Here is a 15739-nt window from a genome sequence, read left to right as displayed (position 1 = left end):
CAATGTCAAGAGGTACATGTCTTGCTTTAAATAGATTCCTTCCTGTTCTTAAAGTGAATCATCAGGGAACGCACCAATGACGTTGTAAATCCCTATAGAATTTATTCTCGGAGAGGCCTGTTCCTGTATTAGAAGCCTGAGGCTATTTTTGGAGTAATGCATTAGCTGCAGCTTGATTTATTGGGTAGAATGTTGCTAGTGTTTTCGTGTAAATGTTTTGATTTCTCCTTGTTATCTGCTTTCCATGCCAATAAGAGAAAACCATTTCCCTCTTTATTTAGGCTCTGGATTGTCGTTAATTATTGCTCCCCCTTGACTTTGTTGAAGGAGTGCATCTGAAATTCCCTTTGCTCCTTCCAGTCCAACAAGAAAATAAATCCAAATAACAATAAAGCAACTGAATAATCCCTTTGCACAAAATTGACTTAACCATCAACTTTGTTAGGCCTCTTCCAAGGCAAATAACAGGATTAACACCATACAAGGCAACTGTTTTTCTAATGTTATATATCTTTATATTTTGTAAAAATGGGTGATTATTTTCCCCATCTTGGTGTAGCAAGATTGAAATAGAGACAGAAATAATGGAAAGAAAGTTGGGAAAGTACAGTCAGAATGAAAAAAATCAGAATCTAGACATTGAGTTTTTTTTTCATTTTCTCCTTAAGCTTCAAATAACTTAAGACTCTTGCTGTTGAACAAAATTGATTTTATTTCCAATATTTGCATCTCATCATTAGTCCAACTTGCCTCATTTACACTTTCATTTTTCTCCTTCTCCAAGAAACAAGACAGTGCAAATTCCAAACATATATATACATCAGAGAATCTGCAATTTGCTGATTTCTTTGCCCTGGCCATCATCCAACTGTGTCTTCAGTAAGTGGCTCCTCATGCCCAGAGCTGCCTTCATCCTTCATCCACAAAACCTGGCATTGGCAGGCCACTAGCCTCACCATATCACCAGGCTTCATCTTGAACCAACTGTCAATCTAGCCCAGCACTTCACTTTATTTTGGAGCTCAGGGATATCGATGACCTGTGCATTTCTTTCAAGTCAGTTTGCATGCAGGGACACACGAACATCTCATCCATTTACACAAGATTCTGGTTCTTTGTTACATTTCTTAGCACTCACCTTGTGCTTATATGATGGCTACCAGCCTCTGGTTTGCATTGTTTTCTTCGCACACAGGCTGTCAATCTCTGCTACAATTGCCGCAAATGCCGGCAATTTGTGTAGCAAGTGCATTGCATGTGCTTCAGCCAAATGGCCCTGTCTGAAAGTCAAAGGGGAGCTGTTCTTGTGGAGTCTATGGGGCCTACAGGCTGTCACAGTCCGTCTCAGAACTGACGTGAATCCAGTCTAGGCGATCACCCATGGATGATCAAGTCTTAGGACTTATCAGAATCTGGCGATTCATGTCTTCACAGTCTGATGATTGGGCCAGACCAGAGATTCCGGATATGGCATGTCAGAAATCAATAATTCTCTTGCATTGTAGCACATTCCTTTTAACCTGCAACACAGGACAGACCTCGGCCACTCTCTTTGACCAGGTTGGCTATGTCTACTGAGCTGGTGTCCTTCAGCAGTGAGCAGGGTAAAAAGAACGTGGTTCTCCTCTCCACCAAACCATTCAGCAACCCCTCTGGGTTCCCGTTAGCGAAGCAAGAAGCAAAGTTGATTTTCTGGGACACATCCTCAGTGTGATGGGTTGAGCAACACAGACTGAGGGGCAGTCCCAAGGCTTGCAGAGTTCTGAAGTGGTGCACAACTGAGCTTTAAACATGACGGCAGTGGACTGAAAGTTGGCAGGTCCCAGATGAGGCGAATACTTCCTCTTCCCTGCCATTTGATTCCATGAGAAGGTGCTCGAGAATCTGATTGTATAATTAATGAGCTGAAGAGTGGAAGATTGCTTTGGAAAGGCCCATTCAGGCCATGGAGGACCAGCCACCATGAATTACTCTTGACAAAAGAGTTTGAATGAGAAGCTAAAAATTCAGCTTGGGATCATTTTAAGGTCCCTGTCAGTCCATGGTTATGTCTCCTGAAAGTAAAGAATGCACACTCTGAATTTTGTTGAGGTAAGCATTATGACATAAAACAAATATTCAAGTTTATTTCACGTGCAACATGTAAACTTTCACAAATGTTAAATTTTATTGCTGCTTTGGTTACTTTCTAGTAGTTACAACAGTCTCCTCTCCTTTATCTGCTTAGTTTGATTAATAAAATTTAAAATTACTATTCTTCATGTCAATAGATTGCTCACAAGGAAAATATGTTGATTTATTACTTGGAAACCAATTTAAAATTATCCACTGCTTTGAAGAAGAGATTGCTGACGAAATGTATACAGGCAGATCTTGGGACAGGCCTGCTCTAAGACCCTGACAACCGATTCCAGTTGAGTTCAGAGTCTCACATTGCATGGAGAACATTCACGTGGTTGCAATTTGACTGGTGAGAGTGAGAGGGCAGATTCATCATGTAACTAAGGATGTCAGATGGGTACTTGAAGTTGGAGGGCCAATAGTTGTCTGTCCAACAATGGTGAGAAAAAGCTTGCAATGCAAGGCAATGGGGAGCAGTCTTAAGATGGAAGCTCCCTCTCTTCAAATATTTTAAAATTTTAACTAAAAATCTCACCCTAGTGTCCAGGTCACTATTACAGAGGGAAGGTCCTCCACTGTACATCAATGAGGCAGGTGGGAAAGCAGGACTCTACAGCCTGCCTGGACCACAGCCCTCAGTCCCTGCCCAAACTCTTTGTTTTCTACCTGGCAACTGGCCTTGTTCCTTGATGCTATGGGTGGCCTGGAAACTGGGAAATTTTGGTCAGCCTCTGAAAGTAGGCGTTGTACCATCATTAAGTCATTATGAACTACCCTTGCAAGCAGGTAGCCCTGTCATCCACAATTCCTGCACTGCTAAGAAAAACACAGTGACAGGGATGTATGGAGCCAACAAACTGGCACAGTGGCCAGTTGCACAAGTTTCATGCCTTGGTGCTTACATCCATCAGGAGATGAAAGTCTCGCCCTTGGAATACCCATTTGATGTCTGTTACTTTTCCTTTGCCACACTTTCATTACAACAAGTTCCTGGATCAAACATATTAATGGTTGACCAAAAACTCCCAAATCATGATACAGTGACCATTGCAATTAGAGTACTGGAACAATTACAAATAAGGGCAGAGAGTTGTGTGCATGGTTAACTATATGTTTCCTCTAAGAAAAGTTCCTGACCATGTGAGTAAGAAACTATATCACAATTGTGTCAGATTAAATGGAACTGGGACCGACTATGTAGAGCTCCAGAGATGTCTTTTCTTACCATTCTTTGTACATATTTATGTTCAGTGAAACCAGTCAATGTTCACTCACCGAAGTGCAGACTTGCTGCTTACTGAAAACAGAAAGGAAAATAAGTTAATTGCAATTTCAATTCCAATCAATATCAGCAACAGCTATCACTGAAAAGGACCAGAAGAAAAACTAAGCAAATTGCTTGTGTTCGATATTTGCAAAGATTTTGGTCACTGTTTTAATTTTGCTCTGCAAGTGTACATTGAATTGGAAGTGATATATCTAGCCAATATAATGATACAAAACCAGCCAAGTTAGCAAGGAAAGGAATAAACTCAACTTTAAAGTAATACTTCCTTCATGTGCAATGGTTCTCATGCAGTTTTCTCCTGCGGCCTGTCCATGTTGAAGTTCCTGACTTCCCAAATCCATCAATGTCACCCAAAGGATCTCTTCCCAATAAAACACATTCCCAACATGCATTGGTGTTTGTTTTTCTCTCTAAAACTCATAATCTTCTCAAAAATCAAGTGCGGCTTTGCAGCATCATGTGCAATTTCATTAGAGGATCATTAATCAAGTGAGGAACTATTCAAAGAGGAAATTATGTTATAACGTCTAGTCTAACATCAAGATATTATCTTGACTTGTAGCACATAATCTGCACTAACTTTCTTCAATATTAGTTCTTCTGACTTAATTCAGTCCAAATTTGTGGCAAAAATCAAAAATGCAAATTCAAAAGAACTGATCACATAACATGAAACATAATATAGAGCTCCATTCTGGAATCCGAAATATGTGCAAATACCATTGCTTTGTAACAATAGGATACTCCGACAGTGTGAATTCTCCTAGTTTACATAACCAACAAGGAGTCTCAGCCAATGTCAATGCTCATCAGGAAGTTGTGGGCCTGATGCCTGAGATTCCCTGATATGCGCCGCTAGCCAGAGAAGCTCCGGCTGCTAGATTCTAAGCAGGAAATTGGTGCAAGACCTAAGTGCTTACTGCCTAAGCTGTCAGTCTTAGATAAGCCTGAGGCAAGGCTTTTTGCAGCTTGTTACTTTTATATGCAAAGTTTTAACTCATTGCATTTTTACCTCTATATCGCGTCATATTACTTAGAAACATAGAAGATAGGAGCTTGGAGGCCATTTGGCCTTTCGAGCCTGCTCTGTCTTTCTTCACGATCATGGCTGATTGTTCAACTCAACGGGCCAATCCTGCTTTCTCCCGATAACCTTTGATCCCATTCATCCCAAGTGCTATACCTTGTCGACTCTTGAATACATTCAATGTTTTGGTATCAACCACTTCCTGTGGTAATGAATTCCACAGGCTCACCACTTTTTGGGTGAAGAAACGTTTCATCATCTCTGTCCTAAATCATCTATCCCAAATTCTCATACTGTGACCCACCATGTGGAACATTTTCCCTGCATCTACCCTGTCCAGTCCTGTTAGAAGTTTATTAGTCTCTATAGGATGCCCCTTTATCCATCTGATTCCAGCAAAAACAATCCCAGCCGAGTCATTCTCTTCTCATATGCCAGTCCCGCCATCCCTGGAATCAGCCTGGTAAACCTTTGCTGAACTCCTCAAGAGCAAGAGCTTCCTTCTTCAGAAAAGGAGACTAAAACTGCACACAATACTTCAGGTTTGGCCTCACCAAGGCCCTATATAACTGCAACCACACACCCCTGCTCTTCAACTCAAAACTCTCACAATGAAGGCCAACATACCCTTTGCCTTCTTTACTGCCTGCTGCACCTCTATCCTTGCCTTCAGCAGCTGATACATAAGGGACCCAGGCCCCACTGTACACTCCCTTCTCCCAATTTACAGCCATTCAGGTAGTAATCTGCCTTCTTGTTTTGCTTCTGAAGTGAATAACCTCACATTTATCTAAATTGTACTGCATCTGCCATTAATTTGCCCACTCACCCAACCTCTCGAGAATATGCTGAAGGATTTTTGCATCCTCGTCACAGTTCACCCTCCCACCCAACTTGGTACCACTTGGTACAGCACTTAGCATTATTGGTTCCAAGCTAGTCTTCCTACCTACTCATCCATTTTAATTATTCTGTTTTCTTCTGTGATATAATTAATTTCTATTTTATTATTTAAGTAATATTTTTCATTTTGTTTGTTCCTCATTTTCTGCCTTTTATCCTGAAGACATTGACTTGCACTGACGTATTTCCATGATTCTACATGTCTTGAGTATTTACAGTTCCTCACAGCTCTCCATGATAAACCTGAACAGTGAATATCAGTTTCTGATTTGACCACTGAATCGCCATAGCCTAGATCAACATTACTCTTCCATCCATGCATGCACACTTTCCAACAGTCTACAATGTTCCAGATACTAAATCTTGACATAGTCTAGTTCTGCTTGTATAGTATTTTAAATAGCAGGGATATTGAATAGACACTTTGTCATGAATTTGACTGAAATGGGTGTCAAAGACAAAAACAAAACAAAAGTAGACCAAGTCTGGAAGGATTGTGCAACAGTGAAGAGAATAAGAAAGTAGATACAATGCAAACTCACTAAGGACAAGAACATAGAACAAAACATTTGGGGATACGCTATGGAAGTTTGGTAGAGATTGTAGATTAAAACACAATTTTTAAAAAATCTGTAGGAAAAGTAATAGTAACAGAGGGTGACATACAGTAAGATTAGCTCCTAACTTCAAAAAGGGAGATACAACAAATCCATGAAACTGAATTCCAAATTGATTAAAGTTAATATTATCGAGGATATAATATACTTCACTGATACCTTTCGGGGCTCAGTACAGAAGCTAGCATATGATTTGGGTTCTATACATGAGCTGGGAAATGCTCTGAGACAGAGTGCATCAGTGAGGTAGCAATGTAGTCTTCACTTTTTCCAGGACAGCTTAACGATCATTAGCTGGAGAGGCGGGACCTGAATGGAGGAATATGCTTGGCTGCACTAGAAACTTAGTGAGATAGGCTTACATCTGAATTGCTGTTTTATTTTATCTCCTGCCATAAATCAGTCACAGAAGTACTAGTTTCAGTCTTACTGCAATTAATATTATTATTTAAGCCATAATTATCAGTTTTATTCATTGAAATTAACATTTTTTAATCACACTTCAGTGAACTACTGTGTTTAATCATACTGCAGCTAATAGTTTAATCACAATGAATTGCTTGAAGTCCCAGAACCTTCTGCGCAGTCTGAGTTCAAATGAATCTCTTGCTCAGCTGTCTTCTGCTTCACCAAATGTCTCACATAATCTGAAAGCAGTGTAGAGTATGTGGTGAAGAACGCATCTTGGGTCACCTCTGAGGAGCAGATGCAAAATGGTAATGAATCATTTAATTAGCAATATCAAATTACAGAGAGACAATGGTTAATGATCTTTCATCTTAAGTCCCACCAATGCTGCAATCAGGCCATAAAATAAAATAAACACCATTGTTTAGATAGAAAAGCATCCTATGTTTGAAGAGATTTTATTTCCTTGATGATAATGGAATATTTATGGGCTGACCATATGACTCCAATACTGTGCTGCTGGGTCCTAAGGTATCCTTTGCTACGAGCATGATAATATAAGATCAATTCTATTCACTATCTCTTTGGTAAGACTCGACACAGTGAAAGATGTAATGCCACAGATAACTTTAAATGTGTACACTTCACATCGTGTAAGGTTGTCTTCATTAGTTGAATGGAATGCTGAGCACCAGCAGTGGGACCACAGTTAAACCACCACATCATTAACAAATTGACCAAAGGAGGCTTTAACGAAGAGGACCAGCAAACAAAGGGCTCGAAGCAAAAGGAAAGGGTCCTCTGAGGCTTAAATCTGAAATGTCTTGAGGGGCTTCTTTCCAGCTTCATTATAGAGTACTCCCTGACTTGGCAAAATTTCATATAAGGTTTTTTGTAAGGTTTGTGCATCCTTTGGCATAGTGTCTCACTATCCGTCAGTCAGAGGCTCTAGGTTTGAGTCTACCCCAGGCATGATAGTCAGGAAGGCATGATCAACTATGGTCAAACGGGTTGTGTTAACAACCTGCAAGTCTTTGCAATGTGCCAGTAGAAAAGGGTAACAGCGAGAAAGATTCCTGGTCGCTATGTACAGATATTTCTCTTTTAACACGATAGTTGCGATGTTGTGTATCTTCATGCTACAGAAAATTGTATGATAGAAAATCACCGTAGAAAGTTACATTACAGGAAAATTACTGTAGAAAATTGCTATACCTGTGCTGTAGACAGTTTGTGTTATAAAGACAGCAACCACTATTCATCAACCATATTACAACCAATTTGTGTTCCAGCAGAAATGCCTGTAGTGAAAAGAACATCAGCCTTAACTATCATTGTCCATGTTTCCAGAATGCAAGGTGCATGTGGAAATTCATATCATCACATCAATTTGGACGTGCTGAGTGCTCTGTAACATGAGGACCACCCTCGGTTATGCCTGAATTCAATGTGCTGGCTGCTTGCATTGACAGGTACAGCACTCATGAGGCACTAAATAAATCTGAAACGCTGAAGTGAGCTGTCAGTCAGCCCCAGAAAGATGAAATTATTTTGCTAGAAGCGCTGAGCACATTATCAGCCCTATGCTTCTAATTTTTGAATCATAGTCACAGTGTAAGTGGTTGGTCATCTGGCAGAAGTGATTGTTCATCCATTATAAGTCTTCAATTTTAATTTCATTGAAGGCATTGATTAGTCATGCAAGTAAAATGCTGTAAGTATGCAGTATGCCATTTTTATACCATTCCTGTTGTTTATGGTTATTCTATACGTATTTTTGCCATAATTTCAGTTTTCGATAATCTGGTGAGGGATATGAATGTCAATCAGGCTTAAAGGGTACTTTGGCAAAGGTATACTTCTGCATGTTGGCAGCCTTTATAGAAGTGATGGGGCACATGAAATCCTTGGTTAACCAATAGGAAAAGGCATGTATCAAGTCCTTGTTGGTCTAGTCGTCGGAGGACATATATATGAATTGTAATTATTTACAAAGAAGAATCTGTATGGTGTTAGCAATTATGCATCCAATCCCTTAAAATATGATTGACACAAGCAGTCATGGTTGGGAAATCATGGAGATGTAAACTCCAATAGGTTGATCTCTTTGTGCAAGAACACACAATCAAAACAAAATCACCCAAAATGTCTGCGTGGCCGATCATCGAGTGGATTCACTCCTATGAAAAATTCTGATTTAATGGGTTTTATTTAAATTTATTGAATTGTCTAATCTCATGTATAACTAGACCCTTCTATAATGACATTACATTAGTTCCATCGAAATATATCATATGGAATTGATCCTCTAACTAAGACAAGATGCATTCTTAATCCATCTGCGTTGATTACACTCACGAAATAACACGTCATGCCTCCAATAAAAGAAAATGCTGAAAGAACTCTTCAGGTCTGGTACCATCTTTGGACACAGGAAAAGATTTATCATGCAGAATCCAATGCTTCTTTGGAATAGGCCTTTAACTCTTGTTTAATGCATATACTTTGTCACCTGACACAGCAAAGCATGTTAAAACTGTGTTCCTATAATTGAACAAGATAAGGTATCATACTTGACATTAAACTTAAACTTAGAGTTCAAAGATCTAAACAGTCCCATTAAAGGATATTATTTCAATCTTTCAACTTAAGAAATTATGTGTTTTTTGCTGGTTAATAGTATGTTAGAAATTGGATCCCGATTTAATTTCTGTCAACTGAAACTGGATAAGCAAGTTTCAACTTATGAAAGTTCAATACTCTTCATGGAAGATGCAAATTTCAATGGCTTCCCTTCGGCATTGATTCAGCTCTGAAAGTATATCGCAAAACTATATGATAGATGAGCAGAATTATGGTGTAGACACATTGATTGATGATATAATAGCATAGAATTCATCCAACGAAGAACATGACAATAGACTTCATAAAAAACTCGAAGTTACTGGAAGATTCAACCTGAAATTTTAAAAAGACAAATGTGCATTTGGAGTCACTGAGCTGACATTTGTGGGTGACATGTTGACTAATGAAGGCATTAAACCTGACAATATAAAAGTCGTAGCTATTGTCCACAGTGAAAGAAAGACACACAAAGGTTCCTAGTTATGGATAATTGTTCAATCCAATTCACATATAACCTTTTGGAAAAATCTACCACCTCTATTAGTAAATGTGTTTGAAAGACGATTGAACAAATTGGAACTACAAGCTGGGAATATTTAGAGGCAATGCAACTCACAAAGCAAGAATGATCTTCGAATTAATAATCTACAAAGACCATTATTTCAGCTGATGCTGAATATGAAAGCACAGCATGAAACCTTGTGGCCAAACCATTTCTTTGAAAGAGTTCTAATTTTTATGCTCCCTGTTCATAGGAATATTGGATCAATTCCTGTTTAACTGCAGTTAGTTTCCTTTCAGCTGTACACCAGATGAGCTTCTGAAACTTACTGTTGGGCTGCTTTCAGGCACTGCAACAGCTGGCTGAGTAAAAATGCTTCTCCTTACCTCCTCATGCCTGACATTTTTGAACAATCATTTTAAAATCTGAGCCCCGGTTTACCAACCCTCCCAACAGTGGAAATAGTTTCTCCTCAGTTTGTCCACTCTAATTTACCTCTTCAGCTTGTAAACACCCCTTATACTTTAGAAAACCCCAACTGAATCTTTTGTCAACCTTCAGCAATGAAGAAATACCAAGGATACAAGTCAGGGCATGGCACTATGAAGTTAAAATGGTAATGCCAAGATGATAAGCACAAAATCACAGACGATCAAACAAAAATTTAATTCTTCATAAACATGCTTTTCCACTTCCAAGAGGGAGTGCATTTTGATAGTTCTTAGAAGTCATGCTAAAAAAGTATTGGGTGCAGGCAATACTTGTTAAAGTTAGTATCATTCAGCTCATGGGAAGAGAAAACAAAAGAGGCTCAAAGAAATACATTTTTAATTTTTTCACTTCATTTGAGGGACCCCTTGTTAAGGCCACCCCTGCCCCAGTCACATACAATCCAGAAACTCTCTCCCACAATGTACCCAAGTGCTGGGAACTGTTTCTTTAGCCCTCTCCTGTGGTCTGCTTTCACTTGACATTCTACTCGTGCCCACCGGCCAGTTGTCACTTCCCATGGGCTTGAGCCAATGGCTTACCAGGGACATGCCAATCACACGGAGGAGTTAGCATCATTTACCTTTCATGCTGCCAAGTTTGGAATGGATTGTAACTATCCTCAACCCTGTTACATACTTACTTTCACCACAGCAGGAATATTTATAGTGCAAAATTAAAATTAAAATTGTTTCTTTTAGAAAAAATGCCTTTGAATAAATTGCATGCATTTCTTTCTTACAAACTGATAGGATGAATAGTCATTACAAAGTAAAATATTCCTGTGTCATGATCTATACAATAAACTAACAGTAGTAAGAGCTGTTTTAATTTGCTACCCATATCATTCGAAAACAATGGGAAGTAAAAGCAAACCAGTTCATATTCTCATAACACACATATCCAGGCTATAAGGACACCCTAAAGGTTGTAGAAAGAAAAGCAATTGTTATCATTGGTTTGTGAATGTTGCCAACAAAAATTGTAATGAAAGCAGTGAAGGTCTTTCTGTTTCTTACCATTGTGTCTGAAGGAGGAGTTTCTTAAATGTGATTCCATGCATGCTAATGACAGATTTTTGTTGAACCTAATGAACAATTCCGGCACAGGACCCCAGATCTGATTGGTAAACACTAAACTGTCATTACTTTTCATGTCAATTTGTTTCCAACTATTGAACGGTTTGTCCTCCTTTGGGAACAAAGCATGCCCAGATTAGTTGCAATATGACCTATATTGTGCTTCATAACACAGAAATATGCAGTGAAGACACACACCGGGTATCTTGTGTGACCAGGACTTTTCTGCATAAACATTTTATTATTGTTTGCTGCCATAAGCATTCAGTTTATTTTCAATTTATGTTTTTTCTTCTTTAACTACATCCACAGGCTTTATGCTAACAGCATGAGGAACAATCAGTGGATTCTTATAAAACTGACACCCATCGCTATGGATATTTGCCAAGGTATGTTCAAAAAAGCAGGACAAATCCAACCAGTCAGTTACTGCCTGTCAGTCTATTCTCAATCATCAACATTATGTTGTCATCATTGATGGTGCTATCATGTAGCAGTTACTCAACAATAACTTGCTTACAGGTGTTCAGTTTTACCACTTCCAGGCCCAGTTAACTCCTGGCCTCATTAATGCCTTGGTCCAAACATGGAGAAAAGAAATAAACTCTAGGGAAAATGAGGATGACTGCATTTGAAATCATGGAAGCAGCTGTTTGATTGTGGCATCAAGGAACCCCCAGCAAAATTAGACTCAAAGGGAATCACGAGGAAAGTCTCTGCTGGTTAGGGGTGTGCAAAACTGCATACCCTGAGTTATGAAGCAAGTGACTGTTTGTTGGAGAGCAAAAATCTCTGCCACAGGACATCTCTGCAGTGGTTTCTCAGGAAAATGTCCAGGCTTAACCATCTTCAGTAACTTCCTCAAAAGCACCCCCCCCCCTGCCCACTCCAATATAATGTTGGGGTTGTGGTGCAGTCCATGTGGTTCAAGGCAGCAAAGCACCACCTTCTCAAGGGCAACTAGGAATGAGCATTATAGGGGATGAGCAATAATAAATGCACAACCAGCGATGCCACATACATTCCTGTATTGATGGTTTAAAAATGGAAAACTGAATACAAAAGCAGAGTAAAACTCCCTCAACCATTCCAATAAAATGTGCTTTCATTCTATTCTCAGCAGAGTAGGTTTAAGGCACATTGGCAGCAGTGTGCATTCCCTTCACTTCTAGTTAATGTTATAGTCTCTCCCTGACTGAGTTGCAAATTTCATCAACTTGGACTTCCAGCACAAAGATTTATCCAACAATATTGAGGATCAAGAATACTGGAATTTTCTGCCAAGTGAATTTAATGTGGAAAGTCAGGAGTATTATATTCTGTTGTCGAGTGAACCTCTACATCAAGAACACAAATTCTCTGAGCTACCACATTAGATTAAACTTGAGTTGAAAGTTGTAAACCTGTTTTCTGAATTCTATGAACTGGATGGAAATTGACTAAATAATTTTGATTAAAGATGGATAAACCTGAGAGAAATTAAGGGAATATTTTATGAAAAACAGCGGTACTTAAATGACTATAATATTTATTAGTCTGAACTGGTCAGGGTAGTGTGCTAACCTACTAAAATTCAACTAATTATCTTTTGATAAATATTGATTGCCTGCACTAAAGTACACAGCTTCATTTCAAGTTTTGTAGGTGACATTTTTAAATGTTCTTTCATAAGATGTGGGCACTGCTGGCTGAACCAGGGATTTACTGTTGATCACAAGTTGCTGTTGAGAAGGTGCTGATGAGGTGCCTTCTTGAATTGCTGCAGCTGTTTTGTGTAGGGACGCACACCACAGTGCTATTAGAAAGGGAGTTCCAAGATTTTGACAAAGAAACAGTGAAGGGACGCCAACATATTTCAAAGTCAACATAGTGAAAGACTTGGAGGTGTACTTGTAGGTGATGATATTCCCACATATCTGCTGCCTATGTTCTTTTAAGTGGAGGAGTCAGAAGGTTGGGAGATACCATTGAAGCAGCCTTGGGAGTTGATGAGTTGCTAGTTATTTTTCATTCTGAGCTTCAGAATCTAATTCCACTGCACACTTACTTCTTTCACTGTTGTAACATTTACTAATTGTTTATCATCCCCACTCACACAGCACCCTACCCACCACCCTTTCTCCTCCAGTGGAACATCCCTTGATTTTTCCTCAATTTTAGTCCTTCTGCAGAAGGCAAATAGTTGAGCCTGGCAGAGTTGCATACAGAGGTCTCAGATCACCTAGACAGAGATCACCCTGGTGGACTGCACATTGTGATCTCCTTGGTGGAGTGGGCACAAGGGGCTACCCTGACAGAATCAGAGGCATGGGAGAATGATCAGAAGGAAGGCTGTTATGGCCACTAGAAGTGGAAGAAATGAGGGAAGCTCTCAGGAGAAACATTAAAAATACATGCTGAAATTTGTTTAGTTTTGTTTATATTCTGACTTGTTGGAAGCTTTTGCTGAAGCTTAGATGCCTGCATGCACATATTTCATTAGATGATTGTTTTCAACCATTCTGGTTCGCTTCCATAAATGTAACAATCTGTGATCATTTTCAAACAAGTGGCTGCTTGACCATAACCATTTAGAATCGGGGCTCATTCCAAATTGTACCATTTTGATATTCATTGATGCCTACCACTGTTTTGAGCATTCTATAACACAATCAAATACTCAAACTTTTCTGCAAAGGACTGTAGTTGAAAAAAGGGATTTATGCATGGAGCCAAAATGCATGGCTAATAAAATCAGTAAGCACTTCCAATCCATTTTCATCAAGGAAGAACTTGACGCCAAAATCTGAGTAAAGCAGAAGGGAGATTGGACACCACACTATAATGAATCTTTAAAATCCTGATTCATTCTTAATTGGAATATTATTTCCAATTCTGAATACCAAACTTTAGGAAGGGTGTGCAGTAAAGGGGATGCAGAAAACACTTGCAAAAACTGTTGCAGGTAGTCAGTTCCCCAGAATATCAGATTCAAGTTTATTAATTACAAATAATTGCATTTTCATGCTTGTATTTGTAAAACACGGGATCTGTATAGAATTTAGCATTCTACATTTCTTCAGAAAGTCCACTTGGCAGCAAATTATATGCTGTCTCCTCCCACAGACAGCACTTTTAAATTTGAGCTCTGTTCCTTGCTGCAAGAGGTTCAGATACAAGTTTCACAACTATCCAGTACAGTACGATTACTGGAATGTGCTTTAGTGGAACCAGGGGACATCTGGTGAGTGGACTTGAGGTACAGCAAAGATCCACTGGACCTTTATTATTGAAAAAGTGTTGCAGCCTACATTCTGAAACTTTTTCCTCAATTCCAGCCGTACCCTATTATACCATTTAGTATACACAAGTTTCATATCAGCCACTGATATTTTTAACCTGTTGCCAGTATGCTTCTGAATGAAGTATCCCTCCATTGATGATGGCTGCATAAAATAGAGGCTGGCAGAAGATAGACCTTTTTAAGGTACTGTTTATTGCTGTCCGGAGGTTTGCAATCTTTTGTCACAAACTGCCAGCTAAGTGCAGTGCAGCACAACATCAACAAGAGACTACAGAAGCTATTTATGATGTATAGAGAAAAGCTCTGGGTTAGCTAATTTATTCCAGTTAATTACTTGAAGATTCTACGCCCAGAACATGTTAAAGGAGAAAAAACTGATGGTGGTAACTTGTCTGTGTTTGGACACTGTTAAAAACGCTTTACTTAAGTCCTGTTGTCCGTGAGGTTGACAACAGGACATTAAATTCAGTCTGTGATTCAACCTAATTTTATCAACAATATATTTCTTATGTTATAGACCAGATCAACACCCCTCAAAACATATCAATTTGATAGTCTACACCCTAACTCTGATCTTATTTAAAGGCAAATATAAGATGCTGCATTTCAAATTGGTCAAATTACTAGGTTTTAAGCAAAAGACATTTTATTCTGGCACCACAATTAAAATACACAGAAACAAAGAAAAATTGACTTAACTTTAACACTGTTGAAATACTTAAAATAATATATTATTTAACTCCTACTCATCAACTCTTCCAATATGGCTCCATCCCATAAACACATGTTGTTTGGCAAAGGCAAATTAAGTAAAACAGATTTTCCCACACTTGCCATCTCCTCCAGTACAGGAGAGGGAACACTGACAGAATGAATCCAACAGCAGAGAGAGAACTCAAGCTTTTGCAGCAGTAGAGAGACAGCTTGATCTAGCAGCTTCAACTCCAAAACCCCAACTTCAACAACTGAAAGCAAAACTAAAACTCTGGGCCCATGTGAGCCTCACTCTACCACTCATGCTGCTTTTGTCTCATATTAAAAGAAAACAAAGCTGTTTACTCTGCTTTCCATGGAGCTGACATCTTGGCACCTAGTTTACAACACCTACCTTCAAGAGAATCAAAACAGTCAAATCCCTCAAAGGCACATATTATCATATTTATTAAAAGCACTACATGATCATTTCCCAAATTCCTGCAATACTTACTCTTTATCTGGCTCTCTCCATCTAAGAATCAATGTTACACACACAATCCACATGTTTTGAGTTGGCCATTGGAATCTCCTTCTGCTCCGATGTAGGGCTGACTCTCTTTAACAAAGACAGGTTTCAGAGGTCAGAGTAGAGCTTCTCCTGTGTCACCTTGAGTTGGCAAACAATCTTCTGCCATGAATTT

The 15739-nt window shown here is 39.0% G+C and overlaps 1 long non-coding RNA gene across 6 annotated transcripts in view; it reads right to left on the bottom strand.

Moving 5' to 3' along the window:
* Positions 1 to 746: 746 nt before the first annotated feature.
* Positions 747 to 15739, bottom strand: part of LOC125453140 (uncharacterized) — a 41175-nt gene continuing 26182 nt past the window's right edge. For 4 of the 6 annotated variants that reach the window (XR_007247706.2, XR_009445825.1, XR_007247703.2 and 1 more), the window contains exons 3-4: positions 3347 to 7665; positions 747 to 2054 (exon numbers count right to left, since the gene is read on the bottom strand). This is a non-coding gene — a long non-coding RNA (uncharacterized LOC125453140). The remainder of the gene's footprint in view (positions 2055 to 3346; positions 7666 to 15739) is intronic. The other 2 variants (XR_007247704.2, XR_007247705.2) reach the window with 2 other exon arrangements.

The sequence above is a fragment of the Stegostoma tigrinum genome, chromosome 6, assembly GCF_030684315.1.
Source record: "Stegostoma tigrinum isolate sSteTig4 chromosome 6, sSteTig4.hap1, whole genome shotgun sequence".
In the NCBI taxonomy this organism is placed as follows: Eukaryota; Metazoa; Chordata; class Chondrichthyes; order Orectolobiformes; family Stegostomatidae; genus Stegostoma; species Stegostoma tigrinum.
Note: the sequence above shows the minus strand (reverse complement) of the source record. Positions and strands in the feature narration are given on the sequence as shown.